The 19,007-nt window shown below is 40.4% G+C and overlaps 1 protein-coding gene across 4 annotated transcripts in view; it reads left to right on the forward strand.

Annotated features, from left to right (window-relative positions):
* The first annotated feature begins 326 nt into the window (after nucleotides 1-326).
* Nucleotides 327-19,007, forward strand: part of LOC119905960 (vitamin D3 receptor A) — a 116,458-nt gene continuing 97,777 nt past the window's right edge. For 2 of the 4 annotated variants that reach the window (XM_038723394.1, XM_038723393.1), the window contains exons 1-2: nucleotides 327-474; nucleotides 1,447-1,597. The gene's annotated coding sequence lies outside the window, so the exon portion shown is untranslated. The remainder of the gene's footprint in view (nucleotides 475-1,446; nucleotides 1,598-19,007) is intronic. The other 2 variants (XM_038723396.1, XM_038723395.1) reach the window with 2 other exon arrangements.

Here is a 19,007-nt window from a genome sequence, read left to right on the forward strand (position 1 = left end):
GCACACACAAAAGTAATAAAAATATGATAATTCTTGACATTCCTCACCATCTCTGTGGTCTCAGGGCAAGCAAACGCCACAAGCATCACAAGCACCAGGATATATTTCTTAACATGTTTATATGTATTTTAATTTGTTTCATTAGGTATAATTTTTGACGAAATTGTTCACTACCAATCAGGCTGTGTGCTACGTCACGACACACCCCTATATGGTAAGGAGACAGCTGGGGACTCAGCTCGAGACTGACAAGCTTCTTGACCAATGGGAGCAGACACTACTCCAGAGTGGAAAGCTGGGATTGGTCACTGGGGGAGGGGGAGATTATATAGGCCTATATGTATAGATATGCCTGACTGCTAAACCGTGAGGGCGGGACTAGGGAGTAGTGCAGTCTAGCTACATATGTTGATACAGATCAAAAAAACTGGACTAACAGCGTGCATGCATACGTTGTTCTTCGCGCAAACTAATGTAAGTCATTTTCCTTTCCTGTACATTTGGACGTGTCCCGGGTAGTGAAAAGTGTTGTAACGCTGTAATAGCATTGCTTTTTGTGTTGCTCTTTTTCGTTTCGTTTTGCTAAGAAGCGCTTTCAGGCACACACTCTTTTCAGGCCAGCAGCGAGTGCTGCTGTTAACGTAGCGTTAGCTGAATGTTATTGGTCTCTAGTGGGCTGCAATATTTTGACATGCCGCTGACAAACAATGTAACGTTACTCAGCCAACCTAGACGTACTGTCATTGTAGAGAGGCCATTTCACAGCCGCTCCACTACAGTAACGCTAACATAATACTATCCACGGTGTGTGAATATTAAAGGATATTTTAGCATTGGAACGGCTAGGAGGATTCAGCTGGCGTTTTGTTGGCCAGTGTCCGAGCCCCGCGAACGTTCTGTCCGTTCATTGTGTAGAAAGGGGACGACGAAACCTCTTAAAAATGTGGCAATTGAATATGGCCGTATGTGTTGGCAAATGTAACGACTTCATATCATAAACGGTTAAAATCCTTTCTTTAATTCGATATATAAATCCTACCCATAAGCAAGCGCTTCGCTAACACGTTAAAAGTATGGTTCTTCTATGGAATCTACAAAATGCGCAGTGAAGGAGGGTAGCAAGCAGTGGAAACAATTATACAACTTGAAAGTTTTGTTTGGATGAAGTGCTACATTATGTGTAACTTGTGTGCCGAATGGCCCAGAAGTCCCGACATTATTCGCTGAAAGTCTAAAGCCTTGTTCTCAGATATGTTTACCTCTGTTTGAACAAGGCAACTATTGAATTGCCAGATTTATTGAATGAATGATGTTTGGCGTAACAGTGTGTTCATGCAAGAAATAACGGGATGTCATCGGGGCTCTTACGTTACCCAATTAACAGTCCCCCCGACTGACCGTTAGATAGCCCAGCCTCATCACTCATCCTTTCTACTCTGTTGACAGTTTTGTTTTATATGGAGAAGTTTTTCTTCGTGGGGAAATTGTTAAAAAAGCCGCCCTCAACTCAACTGGCTCGGACATTTTGGCGACCTGGCTGCAACATTTGGGCCCTCCTCTGCCTCTGAACAAAGTGAAGGTTGATATGCCACATCAGGTAAGAGAGAATTCACTAACTTGGTTAGGCACCAAAGACTGGATTAGCATTTACCGTTGACGTTATGCTAGTCGCTGCACATAACCATAAAATACCTTTTCCCTTTGTTTCCTTGCTATAACGTTACCGTGTTTACGTGCGTTGAGGCCACATGGTATTTCACATTGCAGATCTATTTCGCATTTCAGCACAACTTTTACACTAGCCTTGTCCCGGTAGTGTTTTGTGTATGGTGTTATTGTTACAGGCGGGTTCTTCCCTCCACATTCCCCATGTGTATGCCTGCCTGCAGCAGCCGGTGCGAAAACACCTGCAAATCAAAAAAACGCTGATAGGTAAATAACTTAAATGGAGGTTATTACACAGCATTAAATGAACGACTATTATGATTTCGTTTGAAAGTGGCAGGCAGATGGATGGTGCGATGTGGTGTTGCATGCCTTCCTTCCTGGTGGTTGTCAGTCTGATGTGGATGAGGCTGCTCCTATTTGCATGCGGGAAAGACAAAAGGACAGATTGGCATTGAGCTGAGTGGAGTAGAACAGACCCGGATAGACGTCAGCCACTACAGTTAGACAAAATGTTGTGTGACTCTTAGGAATCATAGACAATATTGGACAGTATGTTGAAAGTTTTGGTATTTAGGTTTATTCTATATTGTATCCTACATGTGTATTATCAGATGATAGCAACTATCAAGTAATCAGAGTGTTAAGAAAAGGCATTCTGTTTAATTTTATTGTTCATACAGCAGACTCAAATCACGTTTCTTCATCATTAAGTGCTGTTTGTAGTGAATTTTCGACTTATGTGTTTCACTTTAAAGTTGATCGTCAGTCTTGCTTTAAATGAGAATTGATAACTATTTTAATTCTGTTAAAAGAGTAGCATTATCTTTAAGAATGGACATAAGGGATTTCTGTTGATACTTCCACCCATTCCCTGGTTCCATTAATTAAAGATAAATTCACTTTTTGATTCGACTTAAAATGCATTTTATACGTGCTGAGATGCTTTTTTCTTTCCCCCATAATCTCTAGTTTTTTTTATTTGGACTTTAGCACAATGTGTAAAAGCATTATAGCTGTACTGCTGTGTTTGTAGTGCTGAGCTGGAATTACAGGGACTGTTCCAGTCTCTTTTTTTGTAGTGTTGACTCTGCAGAATATGATGAAAGACAGTGTACCTTTGGTAGATTTGAAGCAATGACAACCATGAGATTAGAAAGTTAATGTTTTATTTTGTTAAAGAAAAGGTTATGTTATTTTGCTACTTTGTGGTTTTGTTGCACTGTTTGTATGTTTACTTGTTTCTGCCCAGTTTTTGGCACATTGTGATTTTACTGGGTAGCTGCTCTCCTAAGTTGTGAGTAAACACACCATGCTACACCCTGCAATAACATATTCTCTGACCACTTCCCTCCCACTGCTGTTGGACCAAAACCTTGTATCTCCAAGAGTGCATAGTATCACGTTTTGGTAATATAGTATGTCAGCATCACCCGCTCATGTTGCCAGCTAAAGAGATATACAACATACACTGAATCCATGAAGTTCAGTTTGTCACAGTTTTAGGAATCTGGAAAGTTTAGAGGTTTTGTCATTAAAGGGACAATCACTTAGTCACTTTGCTGTGGTGATTCCTTCATCTAAAGGTGCCTCCCACCCACCTATTATTACCTTAGTGGGATACAAAGGGCCTTTTTCTGTAATGAGGTGCTTAGTGGAGCACATTGTGCTCAGGAGGTTTGTACTCTGCTGAGTTACAGGCAGGTTGTAAAATGATAACAGATGCATGGGGCCTCAAGGTGCAGCACACTATTTTAAAACGTAAGCTAATTCCAGGCAATATGGATTGCATGTCTACATGTGTGTGCGTGTACTTATATATACTTGTGATGACCCTCATTGACATAATGCATCCCCTAGCTTCTTACTCTAACCATAACCATCACATCTAACCTAATTCTACCCTAACCCTAATAAACCAAGTCTTACCCTTCTAACAGCCCTTTAAAGGACCGCCCAAAATGTTCTTACTTTCCAAAAATGTCCTCACTCTGTTGGTTAAAAATGTGTTCAGGTCCTCCCTATGTAGGTAGTACAAGTACAGACACATACACCAAAAATGATGCTCAGTGACGCAATGCCCTTTGATTTCTTTTTTTAAATTCAGTGCTCTTCTTATTTGTTTTTAAAGTGATTCAGATCTGCAACAATTAGTCGATTAATCAATAAGTCGATCGTAAGAAAATTAATTGTCTTCTATTTTGATAACCGTTTCATTGTTTCAGTCCTTTTTCAAGCAAAAACATTAGCTGCTTCCAGCTTCTTAAATGTAAGGACTTGTTGCTTTTCTTTGTCATTTATGATAGTAAAGGAAGAGTTTTTGAGTTTTGAAAGAAGCAATTTGAAGATGTCACTTTGGGCTCAATTGTGATTGTAACAATTTTTTTTTATTTCAGAGACTGAATGGTCAATCAATTAATTGTCAGAATAGGGCAGATTAATTGATAATGAAAATAATCATTACTTGCAGCCCTAAAGTGATTCTTGTAGGGATGTCTCATTACAACACAGATACAACAATTAGGCCATATACAATGAAGACTGTCACAGTTTCTAACATCTTATGTGTTGAAAGTGATCTTAGGAGCAAACATTTAAAGTGTGATGTGTCATACACCAGATGAGTCTTTGTCCCCTAGACAGTTATGGTCTTGTAAACTGTGGTTTATCAAAACCTGACTGAGCAAAATGAGTAGGAGGATAATGATAATGTCAGAAAAGAGACTAGTAGGGCTGCAACTAACAATTGTTTTCAATATGGGTTCAACTGGTAGGCCTATTATGGATTATAAATTTGTCTAACATAAAAATTTCTGCCATGCTGTTTACACTGGTAGATCTACCCTTTAATATCTGTATGCGCCTATTGTGGTTAATGTTGCAAATCAATGAGCAGGGCTTCTTTATGGTTATATTTAATTGTTATACGATTTTTGATTAATGTAATTTTGTTTTTCAGGTAGGGTATTTAATATGCTGGATTATCCAGAAATGTTTGTGTGGTTATTTTCTCCATTGCCAATTTCTCAATTGATTTGATTCTCTAGTTTAGCTTATCAAATTCTGTCTTATGTGGTAGTAAACATATTGTACTGTTGGTTGGGCAAAACAAGCATTTCTTTATAGACCAAACAAGTAATCAACCGAGAATATAATTAGGCTACAGAATATGCTGTTTTTTGCTGTTGTCCTTACAACCGCTCAGCCTGTCCTTTAAGCATCAGGTGAAGGATTTGGGAGTGGAGTGTTTAGAGCCTTTCCATGAGATATAGGGTACAGAGCACAGTGGTGGGTATTAGCTAGATTTGGGTAGATGGATGATTCTGTTGTCTGTCGACTGTTCAACAACAGTTGGCGATTGTTTGAGGTTCTTATCAATGTCAGTGATTTATTTATATTTGGCAAGCTGTGATGCCGGTTTGGCTAGCTCTTTTTCTTTATCAACACCGTAGATAGGGGTTTTCAAAGTTCAGACAAATATTTGGATGCTGATTTAATTTTAATCTGCACTGCTCAGATTTAGACAATCCCTTGTCAAAATCCCTTTAAGGCTCAGGTTTAGATTAAGGATGTTTTACAACAGTTGGCAATGTATAGGGATGTCTGGAGTTTAATTGGCCCTGATTCTGATCTGCCAATGCTGTCATTCAGATGCTTCTTTTCAGCTAAATGATGATTAAATATTAATCTGACACAATGAAATAACAGTTGTGGTTAGTCTGACACCTGTTTTTTCACAAGCTAGCCTACCTGATCCTGAAATACTGAATGTGCTGTTTCAAAACTTTTTAAGCTTAAGCATAATTTATTGTTATGAATAAAAGATTAACTAGGACATTTGCAACCCTTAAAAAAACAAAACATGAAGCAATCCGCTACAACGAAGATACCACTCTCATGGGGAGCTACAAAAAACGCTCAGGCCACTTACCGTTGTACAGAGTGATGCTTCTTTTACCTCATAAACAGCGTTTGGCAGAGTGTGCACAAGTACCCTTTTTGAAGTGCTGATTGCTGCATTATTTCTAAATTGGAAGTCTGAGTTCTTCTGTCATTCAAACAGCTCAGTACTCTGTTGTCTTTTCTCTTGAATTTTCCCATTGTCTGTTTAACCATGGTGTTCACACTAAAGCCTAAAGTCCACTGACTCCGGCTGCATTGCATTACAGCGGCACCGTGGTTACCGGAGCTAATCGCGGCCATTCTAGTCAATACTTGTGAGTCCATCAGACGTGGCCGCACCGCGTCCCAGAAGCGGCTCTCTGCTCTGCTCCACAGAGAATAGGTAGCGGGTCTGTTTTTGACGCAAGTCGCTTCAAGCTGCACAGAGCAATTCTAACCAGGCAGTAAGTCAGACACAGAACAGTATAGAGAATTTGGTCAGTTTTCAAAATAAAACACACCGTGGAGACTCTCGATTGTAAAACAACAATAAACACAGTTAAATCAGACAAAAAAGAAACCATTTAACTACATAGCAAATCAAAGCAATCAAAGTTGAAGCACAAAAAGCAAGCACTGATTACCAAATCAACAAAATCTAAACATGTCAGCAAAATCAGGCAGACAAAATGCTCTGATTCTGAAATGCTCCTTGTGCGAAATGCAGCCTGCAAACGACGGAACGAAACAAGGTTACAGAGAGCTGCGAAGAAGGTAGATGAAGCACAAAAAGGACAAATTAATAACAAGTCAATAACGTGGTTCAGGCTATACGTTCTGCTGCTGAGACGCTTCCAGTGGACTTTGACACTGGGCCATGGATGGATCAAAATCGTGGCGCAGCTGTAACGCGCCGGAGTTAGTGGACGTTCAGAGTAACCAGTTTCCTTTCTGATTATTTCAAGCAAAACACATCACTTCCTGTGTGGTATAGGTTTTTCCCTCAGGAGAGACCTATCAGACATCAGGTGTTTTCAATGGCAAAATGTAAAAGCTTTCATGAGCTAACCAGAGGTTGAATCACTGTTGTGAAGAATAAATCAGCACCAGAGAAGAGACTGTGACATTCACATTTAACAGATTTTTATTATTCCTCTAGCCCAGCGGTTCCCAAACTTTTTAGTCGTGCGAAGGAAGGGGTGGGGGATATTTTCATGACAAAAAAAACATTTCAAAGTAAGTACAGTGTGGGTGGCTCAGAGGGAGAGGGCAAGAGGTGTGTGAGTAGCCATTTCCTGTGAGCTAACTATTAATAATAACGTTTTTTAATGTTAAATTAAATTTACAAAGGAAAGTTTTCAATTCAGGTTTTTATTTCATTAAAAATTCCACAAAAAAAAATTGTTGTAGTCATTACACCCCCATTACCCCAAGGGGTGCGCACACAGCCACAGTTACTCCTCTCCTCCTCCCTCCTTAATGTGAACAGGGGCTAATGAATTCCTTATGAGGGCTAATTGTGTAGCTACAACACAAATGTAGTAGATGCTCTGGTATTGTGGCCAGCCACATGTCACAGTAAACCATACAAGTAGTACTTATAGAATTGCAAGTTCTCAGGGTTCCACATCTGAATGACTCTGCGATTGTAAGCAATGGCATAGACCATAAAGATCACAGGGTTTGTGCAGCGTGTTGTGGTCTGGGGTAGCACAACATGAACACTGCCAGGGTTAGTGGTTCAATTCTCACAAGGCGAATATGTAAACCACTGGAAATGTAAGGCTCTTTGGATAATAGCGTCTTCATCAACATACAGTGCACTGCTTCTATGTTGTTTACAGAGGCATGGCGTTTTAGGAAGTTTAATTTCTTTAAATCTTTTTTAAGTTCAATTTTAGTTTTGAAGAATGTAGGATGTTGTGGGTTGAATATGTGATATACCTATGTGTAGTATTTATGCACTATAGCGTTGAACAGTTTGTTTAATAGCTGTATTTTTTAAAAGTAAAATATCAAAATGCATGGATTTTCCCTACTCCTTCACATAATCAATCCAGCCAAATCTATACTTAATTGGCTTTAAGTCTACTCAGTATTTGCCATGGGGACAAAGCTATTCCTTCAAGCACAGATCTGACACCAGCCAGCCATTCTTGTAATGCTCATCAGCGTCCATTTTACCTGTCAGGCTGACTTAAGATAAAGCACAGGCCCACTTTTCTTTTAGCAGGGCTTAACGTGGCCTGAGAACAGCTTAAATGCTTAAGAGTCTAAAGTCACCATCAGTCTGTCTTTGCAGAGATAACTTGGACAGCAGATCTAGATTGGTGTTAGGTGACAGTAACAAATGCTAGAATGTGCTAAAATAATAAATAGAACAGTAAAGCCCTGATACAAGAAACATCTGATAGCCTAGTTCTTTACTTCTGTAAATAAAGTGAAGATGCCTGCTTTATATGCTGTAAACGTGTTTAAAGTGGCAAGGAAAGAAGTTGTGGAGTCACAAAACTGTGTCTAACCCTAACCCGCATTAAGTGTTTTGAAAAGATACAATGGATCACTGAAAGTTTGTTTATCCAATATAGGATTTCTTTCTTGCACACGCCGTTAGAGAATCGAGCCCCACATTGCCGGTGCACTTTTAAAGGTTCATTATGTGCATCACATTTTTTTTATTTGCATGCTGATGAGGCTAAAATATAAAGCCGTTAACAGAAATGTGAAAAACTGATTGCCTGTTATTTATTTTTCCTATTGCTCAACTGTACTCCAAGTGAGGGAAGGAAAAAAGTTTGATTTCTGAAAGGTTCTGTTAAGTCAGTATAGTTTGATCAACATCTTTTTGTCCCAACCAGAAAAGTAGAATAAGAAATTTGGCCTCAGGTTCGCAAAAACAACCCGGTCAAATCTTAAGTGTGGAACGTGCTGTGTGACATAATGGACTAGTCGTGGGAAAAATCCTTGAAATTTTACTGTCAAACTAGTAGAAACTCCAGTGTTGCCATACAAACACAGACTTAAAGGTCTGTGTTTGACGTAATCAAACTAAACTGCACAGCTCATTCACTGACTTTGATTTAATTGGAATCAGACTACCAAACACCATGCCAAGATATTTATGTCAACCTCGTCTCCTTTGCACACTTTGCCCCTTGCTATACATCTTCATACATCTTCACAACTTCACCACTTCAAAGCCAAGGGCCGCCAACTGGAACGTCTTTCAAAAAGAACTGGCTTGGAGAGGTTGGTAGGAGTTTCTTCTCTACCCGACCCTCAACCCAGCCCCCACTACTTCCAAGCTACTCACTCACATCCTATTAGGGCTTCAGCTAACGATGATATTAGTATTCGAAGCTTCGATAGATTATTTCAATGATTCATCGATGCGTCGTTTAAAAAGTACTTGTGCTTGGCGGCGCGCTGTTGCAGAGGCGACATAAGTTTTGTTTTACAGTGGACGGACGGTAACATTACAGAGTTGTTGTTTTTCTTTAGCTTGAAATAATCCCATACTTTGGACACTTTCTTCTTTGTCCTTCGCTATTTTCTCTCTTCCTCCAATTTGCAAATAGCTCCATTATAATCACATCGTGTTCACAGTGTAAGCATGATGTGTGATAGTAATAAATGTCTGTGCGAAACACTGTGCTGTATAGTTATATGGATTAAACGAAGCATCGATGCAAAGAATTTGAGTCGATGCATTTTATTAGTCGATTTTATCGATTTAATCGATTAATCATTTCAGCCCTACATCCTATATCCTCATAGTCAGCGGCATGAAGGCCTCAACCTGTACCCTTGACCTTATCCCCTCCTCCCTAGTAAAGGCCTGCCTGCCCACACTGTCCCCACTCATCACCAATGTAATCAACTCCCCCTTGTTCACTGGCCTCGTCCACCTCCCGTCCTCAAGCTCGCTGCTGTCACCCCCATACTGGACTCCACCCCTTGACACCCTGAACAACTACAGACCCATCTCCAACCTTCCTTTTCTTTCCAAAATCCTTGAGCGAGCTGTTGCTGCTCAACTCAAATCCCACCTGAACTCTAATAACCTCTATGAAACTTGCTCTAAACACAGAACTGAAACTGTCCCTACTTAAAATCACCAATGACATACTTCTGTCTGCTGACTCACACAACTTCAGTACTCCATTGGCATAACTGACACTGCCCTCTTCTGCTCAGCTCCTACCTTTCTGACAGACACCAATAAATCTCCATAAAAAACTGCTAGTCCTCCACCACCCCAGCGTCCCATGGTGTCCCTTAGTGCTCAGTGCTTGGTCCCCTCCTCTTCATCATCAACATCCTTCCACTTGGACAGATCCTCTACTGTCATGGCCTCCATTATCACTGCTATGCTGATGACACTCAACTTTACTTCTCCTCCAAATCTTATCACCCAAGCCACCCACACCACCCTTACCACCAGTCTCACCGACTTAAAGTCTTGGATGCAACAGAACTTCCTCAAACTCAACTGCAACAAATTTGAAATCCTCATTATAGGCTCTAACACCCTAACCCACTCCCCCCAGACCTTTTCACTCAGTATCGATGACTCTATTGTCACACCCTCCACCCAGGTCCGCAACCTTGGAATCATCTTTGACCCCACCCTCTCCTTGCCCCACGTCAACCAGGTAACTAAAACTGCCTTCTTCCACCTAGGACTGGACAATAAAACAATAACAATTAAAGCTACAAGCAGCATTGAGCGGGCCCTCTCCCCCTTGCGTGCCTCGAGTACAGCGGCAGCAGGGACTCTCGCATCGCACTCCAGCTGACACGGCTCTGGAATTATCGATGCAAAAATCACTCAACTTTGCTTGAGGTGTCAGTTAGTTATTCGATTCAAAGTGGCTGATATCCGTTTGGGTTTAGGGTACAACTCTTAAAAAACAGCTTCCTGTTTAATTGCGAATAATTATTCACCAAGGCAAGAGCGTTTGATAAAAACTTTGAGATGGATGTGGTCAACCTGCTATGCGGAGCAGAAATGCCTCACTATGGACATTTTTGTCCGCTAAGGTGCTGAGTGGATATGAATATGAATATGGCATAATAAATAAATTTTAAAATGTGTTCTTTCAGGATACCAGTAAGTGGCGCTATTACTATGACTGGATATTGACATGTAAGTCTCTAAGAGATTTGCTTGTGAATTTCGGGACAGATCTGACAATGACACTCCGTTTGATCAGTCAAAGAAAGCTTCGCAATTTAACATCGCAAGGCTCTTAAGATGGTGCTACCCACATTTTAGGTTGATCGGGTAAAAGCTCTAGGAGGAGTTCGTTACAGTATGGAGGGTGTAAACGGGTTGAATTTTCATTAAAAATTCAAAATGGCCGACTTCCTGTTGGGTTTAGGGTATGGCTCCAAGAGGGTTATTTTTAAGTCTAGAGATGATACATCAGCCCACCACATTTCGTACAGCTACGTAAAATGCATGGTGGGGGCTGCTTTTTTAAAATGTTGTAAGGGGCGCTATTGACCCATTTCTCCACAACCACGCTGCGCAACCATATTACACAACAGAGAACACCCGTTCTGACACGCGTCAAGTTTTCTCACTTCACTGAGACCATTTTTGTCCCTAAGGTGCTGAAAATGAGGCATAAGTGATAAAGATTGAAACATGAAATTTTGTAGGGGGCGCTATTGAGCCAATTTTTCACAACCACGACCCCAAATCACATCAGCCAATACAAAACAACTGTTCTGACAAGTGTGCAAAGTCTCATTTGTTTGACTATCCCTGGCCATGTTACCACTAAAAAGGCTTTAGGGGGCGCAATAGAGCCAACATGCAAACGTCAGTCTTAAAAATAACATCAAATCGAAACATTGCCAGTTTGAGTCTGGCTGCAAATGTTTGAGGCTCTTTGAGCATCCTAAAGGCCTCAAATATCTGTTTAAAAAATTGAAAATGATGCAGGAAGTGCAAAATGGTGACCTTCCTGTAGAGCAAAATCTCATAAACAAAAGCAGAAATGTGGACTTTGACATAAGAGCAATAATCCGACCAAAATTTGGTCGGATTATGAAGATCAAAGAAACTTTTTCCAAAACATGTTGTTTGTTTAGGGGTGCTATTGAGTCCCTTGGCCACGCCTGACCCCAATCACTGCAGAACATTGGATTTCCCACCAGACCTGAGGTGTGTGCAAATTTTTGTGATGATTCGAGTATCCTAAGGCCTTCAAAAATGACTTGTAAAAAAAATAATCCCAGCAAAAACAATAGGTTCCTTTGTGCTAGGATATCGTTGGTGCCCTGCACTTTCATGCTCAGGCCATAATAATTATCGCAATATAATTTTTCTGAATAACAATATAACAAATGTTCAATAAATGTAAAAAAAAATTTCACTTGAATCATACACGAATTAGGACTTAATTTTTAAGATGAAAAGGCTTTTACTTGTTTTTACTCATGATAAAATCTTGTCAACAAATATGCATAATTGTTTTGAATGTTCTACCTCATTTGTGAAGGGATCCACTGTTTGGCATCAAGTGTTGAGTTTAAACCACAAGAAATAATGATTTGATACATACATTGACACATATCGTGGTAATTATCGATATTGAAAGATATTAAACTTTTTATTGTGATAACATTTTTGGCCATATTGTCCAGCCCTACTTCCACCTCAAGAACATCGCCCGCCTCCTGCCCACCTTGTCCTTTACTACTGCAGAAATACTCATCCATGCCCTCATCACTTCCAAATTTGACAAACAAACAAAATCATCAATAAACTTCAATATGTCCAGATCTCCGCTGCCCGCTTGCTCAGTTCCTGCCGTCAAAGAGATCAAATCACCCCCGTCCTTAACAACCTCCACTGGCTCCCAGTTAAATACAGGATGCATTTCAAACTTCTACTCATCATCTACAAAGCCTTAAACAATCTGGCTCCTCCCTACCTCTCCGACCTCCTCACTTGCCACACCTCCACTCGTTGCCTCAGGTCTGTGGAAGCAACAACACTAAAAACCCATCAGCACAAAGCGCCGGACCTGGGGTGACATTATAATTATTATTATTATTATGTAAGCTTCTAAAAGTCTGTTGTAACCATCACTGCCTTCGGTGTGGATAAATAGACTCAGTTTCCATTGATTTAAACTGAGGCATTTTAATTAGACTGCTGTGACAGTTAACATGAACGTGTTTTACTGCCACACTAAAAGTACGACTGGCTCATTAGTCTAGTCACTCATTAAACTTGGGACTGTGTGTGTATGGATATGTATGACTTGGTGTCCTATGGCAGTAGTTACAGATGAAACAGTATGAAAATTTCATACCACGATTACAGCAACCAAAATTGTCATGGTTATCAGTATTATCAAGGTATTGTAAAAATGTGCCGAAAAAGATTAAAATGTACTGGAACACCGAACACTGAAACCATTTCATCAAGTTTTATATTGAATAATACATAAACAATAAAATAACAGCCAATACCTTTTGTGAACATATGAAAACCATCTAAGTGTGCATTATCAAGATTTTATATTTTATATTATATAGGTAATACAATGACAACTGACGTAAATACAGATGAGTCTGTAGAGTTTCTCCTGTTCGGACACTTTTACAACTAATTTGATAGCTGCTGGATTTAAAATGATATGCTGGTTAGTTGACTAAACTGCATAATGTGCCGTGGATAAATAGGGTCTGCAGACACACAACGCACACAGCAGCAGAATAATGAAGTGTTTTTACAAGAGCAGCTAACACTCAGAGCTTTAGTTTAGCGCTGTAACCGAACCCAGTTATCATGGTAATTAAAATGTGCATGGTAATAATAACCATCGGGAATTTTACCATGGTTTGTCATTAAACTGGTAATTGTTTCATCCCTAGCAGAGTGCAGATATTTGAAAGTATCTGCTCTGTGAGTTATCTAAGAGAAAGGATAGAGAGAGTGACATACTCCCCTTAACTCCAAGAATTCAGTACAGTGTGAGAGGCAGGGCCTGTGTGATATTGAGTTGCACAAAGTCAGCATGTTTGCATTGTGGTTATGATTTAAAGCAAATCAATATTTTTATCTTAACAATGGATCGAATGACTGTGTAACAGGAAAGGGGTTTCTTGTAGTGACAAACCCACAGTGAATTTTCACCTGATTCTGTGATCCCTCTCAGCTGTGTGAGAGGGTGTTTTGACATCTTTAAGCCTAGGCCTGGACGATTTCACCTAAAATCAAAATCAAGATTAATTGAACATTTCACCTCAATTACGATTAATGAACGATTATTTTCTTTTTGAATGTTGTTTTTTGTCTTTCACTCAATTATTAATGTCAATGCAGAACAAATGATTTTCACCCACACACTGTGTGAGCACGGTAATTCACGCTTTTCTAGCTTTCTTTCCTCATTTATCGAAGTACGTCTACGAGACAGGTGCTGTTAAAAGAGCAGCAGAGTCTTTTAACTGCAGTGCAATGTGTTTGCGTAGCGAATGAGTGGACGAGCGAATGAGAGAGAACGAGCAGCAGAAAGTGACGCTGAAAGCGAGCCAGTAATAAGCTGTCAGTCAAGCAGTAAATGTACAGTGTAGGTCACAGTTTGTCCGTTTATAAAAGTCTGTCTCCACAACTGCTGGAAAATGAAGGGGGTTAGCGCTAGCTAACGTCTGTTAGAGGCTCTGAATTTCGGTACTTTTCAATTAAATTTCCAGCCCTATTTAGCCTGCTTTTGTTTACTTAGTTATTTTAAATTGTGATGGTTCATTCTGTATTTCACTAAATATTTAAATTTTTTAAATACTATTTTTTTTTTTTTAAAAACATTATTACTGATGTTTTCTCTCCTGCAATTATGAAAAATGTATTATTCACTCCAGTTGCAGTCCAGTCCAGACCAAGACTGTCAAGTTTTATCTGCTGTAACGCTCATGTTTTAATATCTTTCATCATCATCGGTGATATGAAAACATGTGTGGCTGCTGACAGCGCTGTCAGCTAAAGTCACTCACACTGGACAGCAGTAGAGGATGCTGTACTAGCATCCGATTTTGACAACTTTGCTGTATTCAACACGAGAGCCAGAGAAGCTGCCCTCTCTGTTTTCATCCCAGTTAGTTTTGTAGTTAGGTACTTTTGAGACAAGACAAGTTTATAGCCAGCTGTTATCCTGCTGTGATTTGACTGACAAAATGCAAGTTGATATGGAGGCTTCTCGAGTTCTCGACTGATGAACAGCAATCATCCATGTGTAGGGAGTAGCCTTAGGTTTTCTCTCACGTGTCATCATTTGGAGAGCACATAAATTCAATTTTGGGAATGGAACCCAATAAGCCACAAATGATCAAATGGTCTTTATGTTTGCTTTTGTGTACGGATTAGACAAGATACTTAGTCAGAGAGCATTAAAGGTGCAAATGCCCCAGAGTAAGGAGGAAACATAAAACACTCGCAAATGAGATTCAGCTTCTGTCTCCTTGCTCACTCTTTCTGTGTCTTGCTGTTGAGGCCTAGTGTAAGGGGCCTTCAGTGAGCCACAAACCCGCCTTCTCAACCTCCCCCCCCCCCTCATTCCTCATTTTCTCTTTCCTGATGTTACTGTAGCAAAGAGAGGGAGAGACAAGCCCACTGAGGAGGATTGGTTTTAACTCAACAGGCCCCCCACAGAAGGCTCCTCCCATGCCATCCTGTTTAGGGGACAATTAGTCATCCAAAGGTTTTGTGGATGACCCTGCTGCATACACACACACACGCTGTAGTGCCGTTGAAGTCAGTGTCCGTTATTAATATTGGCATAAATATTTTATGCTTCTCTGTCTTTTTGTCACTTCTTTCTGCCCACATCTTTTTGACACGTGTACATACACACCGCAGATCCTGAGTAACTGCAGAATAGCAGGCCAAAGGCGATAGGACAGGATGGAGCATGTTTTGGCTTAGAGCTATAAAACTTTCACTCTCGCTCTCCTGTTTACACACCAATCTTTCTCATAGTTATATTGTTAGCATTTGGTATTATGATCTACATAGACTTTTCAGAGTTGGATATATTAACCAATATTTCGAGTCAGCCAGTATTTTATGGCTTTTTATAAAATCTGAAAGTCTTTATTCAGTAGGTATCCCATTTTCACCACGTAATCATAGGTGCGTACTGTATACCTTCCAGATTAGTCCAACAGAGTTACTTTTACCAGTTAGACTTCAGAATTGCAAAAAGGAAATTATATTTGACATGTACTCATTGTGCAAATGTCTCTTTATATATCGTTGGAACTTTTAAACACTCAAAACTGATTCTAAAATGGGTCAAAATGTGATAAAGGGTGGAAGTCTGGAGATCTGTTCACAACTTCTCATCTTTTTTCTTATCCTGTTCATTTATAGTTTCATCATACACTGTAGACAAGCTAGATTTGACAGCTTTATGTCTGTTTCTGATTTATAATTGTTCTTAAAGTCAGGCCCCAGTAGAATTGCAAATGTCTTAAAAATGGCTGCCTGAACCCTGGTTTCTTTATCTTCTCTGTTAAATAACAGAAAGTTTGACTCAGTCCTTATGTCTCAATTTCAATTTCTGATTTTATGTATTTTAATTATTGTACTGTATCTGGACCTAATAGCATGTCCATCATTACAGATAAAAAACTAATCTGTAAATCATAAAGACAATCAGATATTCAGAAGTTTCCAGAGATGCCAAATACTTGTGGTGTGAATGCAATGATTAATCTGATATCAAATATTTTATATTTTTTGATGTCTTGGGAACACTTATTCATTCATTCAGCACCATGATGAAACCATCAAAGTGGGATTAGTGCACACATTAACTGAAAGCAATTACAATTTGACACCTTTTTCTCTGCCTCCCATCTTTTGATATTGTTTTCACTTTATGATAATTAGGGCCCGAGCATGAAAGTGCAAGGAACCTATTGTTTTTGCTAAGATAATTTGTTTTCTCCCTGGAAAAGTAATTTTTCAAGGTGTTAGGATACTCGAAACGACACGAAAATTTGCAAATGTTCTGCAGTGATTGGGGTCTGGTGTGGCCAGGGGGCTCAATAGCGCCCCTAAACAAACAATATGTTTTGGACACAGTTTCTTTGATCTTCATGAGATTTGTTGGGATTATTGGTCTTATTTCAAAGACCACATTTCTGCTTTTTATGAGATTTTGCTCAACAGGGAGTTAGCCATTTTGCACTTCCTGTGACCCCTACTTGGGGTCTCTACACGGCATTGTTGCTCCAACTGAGGTGCGCAAGGGGGAGAGGGCCCGTTCAACACTGCTTGCAGCTTTAATTATCCATTTGTAGTTATTGTCTCCATGTTCCTTCTCCTTAGACCTTTTCTGTACCTCACCTTCTCTCTCGTTTCTTTTCTCACTGCACTCATCTTGAATTTGTCCATCTAGTGTAGTACCCAAACCCAAGATATATGTGTGTGGGCTGCAATGATTATTGAAAGTGAGTCAAACCTCCTCGTCCTCTTTATTGTTAAAATGTCATGCCCTTCATACCCTTCTTAAGAGTGTCATGCTCCCCTCTGCATAATGTATTATCAGGGAACACAGAAACAGTATGAAAACTGTAGGAAAATAAGGGTTTACTGAGTCCTCTTAGATTCATGTCCCAGATGGTTAAGCTTTCGGTGCTTGGATTTATGGTGATTCATTTTTTCTGTGTGGAATACTGTCTGTACATATTCTACAGTGTTTACAATATACAGTTGTGTTACATCAGAATCAGAAGGAGCTTTATTGCCAAGTAGTGTTTTACACATACGAGGAATTTGCTTCTGTGATAAGGTGCTACACGTAGACAAATATACAGTTGACATAAATAAATGTAGAATAAATATGGAATACACAAATGCAAGTCATATAAGAATAATAAAAGAATAGATATATTTACATGTGTTTTACTATGGTTGTTGTGCAGACGGATTGCAATGGAAGAGAATATTGTTTACAAAAATATATAATTAGAATATATAAAAATAGAGAACAACTATGATTAACAATTGACAACAAATATGTGCAGTGTAACAGGTTTGTGGATAAAATGAAATGAAGTGAAATAATATTTACATGTGCAGAGACATATGTATTATTTGAAAGGGGGGAGTGTCAGTGAGGGACCCTGGCCTTGTTGAGGCTAGCTGAAGAAGGGTAGAAGCTGTTCTTGTGGCGAGAGGTTTTGGTCCTGATGGACCGTAGCCTCCTTCCAGAGGGGAGAGTCTGAAACAGTTTGTGTCCGGGGTGGGAGGAGTCAGCCGCAATCTTTGCTTCTCGCCTCAGAGTCCTCAAGGCGTACAGGTCCAGAAGAGAAGGAAGATTGCAGCCAATCATCTTCTCTGCAGAGCGAATGATGCACTGCAGTCTGCCCTTGTCCCTGGCAGTGGCAGCAGCGTACCAGATGGTGATGGAGGAGGTGAGGATGGACTCAATGATGCCGGTGTAGAAGTGCACCATCATTGTCTTTGGCAGGCTGAACTTCAGCTGCTGCAGGAAGTACATCCTCTGCTGGGCCTTCTTGGTGAGGGAGGTGATGTTCAGCTCCCACTTGAGGTCGTGGGAGATGATGGTGCCCAGAAAGCAGAAGGAGTCCACAGTGGTGACCGTGGAGTCACGCAGGATGATGGGGGAGGGTGGGGCTGGGCTCTTTCTGAAGTCCACGACCAACTCCACGGTCTTCAGAGCGTTGAGCTCCAGACTGTTCTGGCTGCACCAGGTGAACAGATGGTTGACCTCCCACATGTCATCGGCAAACTTCAGGAGCTTGACAGACTGGTGACTGGAGGTGCAGCTTTTGGTGTACAGGGAGAAGAGCAGAGGGGAAAGAACGCAGCCTTGAGGGGAACCAGTGCTGATGGTCCTGGAATCAGAGACATGTTTTTCCAGCTTCACGTGCTGCTTCCTGTCTGTCAGTAAGTCTGTGATCCACCTGCAGGTGGAGTCAGGCACGTTCAGCTGAGAGAGCTTGTCCTGCAGCAGGGCCGGGATGATGGTGTTGAAAGCAGAGCAGAAATCCACAAACAGGATCCTGGCATAGGTTCCAGGGGAGTCCAGGTGCTGGAGGATGTAGCAAAGGACCATGTTTACAGCACAGTGTTTCGCAGGGACATTTATTACTGTTCACGCTTACACTGTGAACACGACGTGATTAGAATGGAGCTGTTTGCAAAGTGGAGGGAGAGCGAGGGACAAAGAAGAAAGTGTCCAAAGTGTGGGATTATTTCAAGCTAAAGAAAACAACAACTCTGTAATGTTACCGTCCGTCCACCGTAAAACGAAACTTATGTCGCCTCTGCAACGGCACGACGGCAGCTGATCAGAAAGCAGCCGATATTCTTCCAGCGGACCACAGACAAGGTAACAGTAACAGCAACTTTGCGGCTAACATTTAGCTGAAATCATGAAGGCTAGCTTCATGATTTCAGCTAAATGTTA

This window comes from Micropterus salmoides, unplaced genomic scaffold, assembly GCF_014851395.1.
Source record: "Micropterus salmoides isolate LMB-PRFRI ecotype aquatic unplaced genomic scaffold, ASM1485139v1 Ms_hic_scaffold_16, whole genome shotgun sequence".
NCBI lineage: Eukaryota > Metazoa > Chordata > Actinopteri > Centrarchiformes > Centrarchidae > Micropterus > Micropterus salmoides.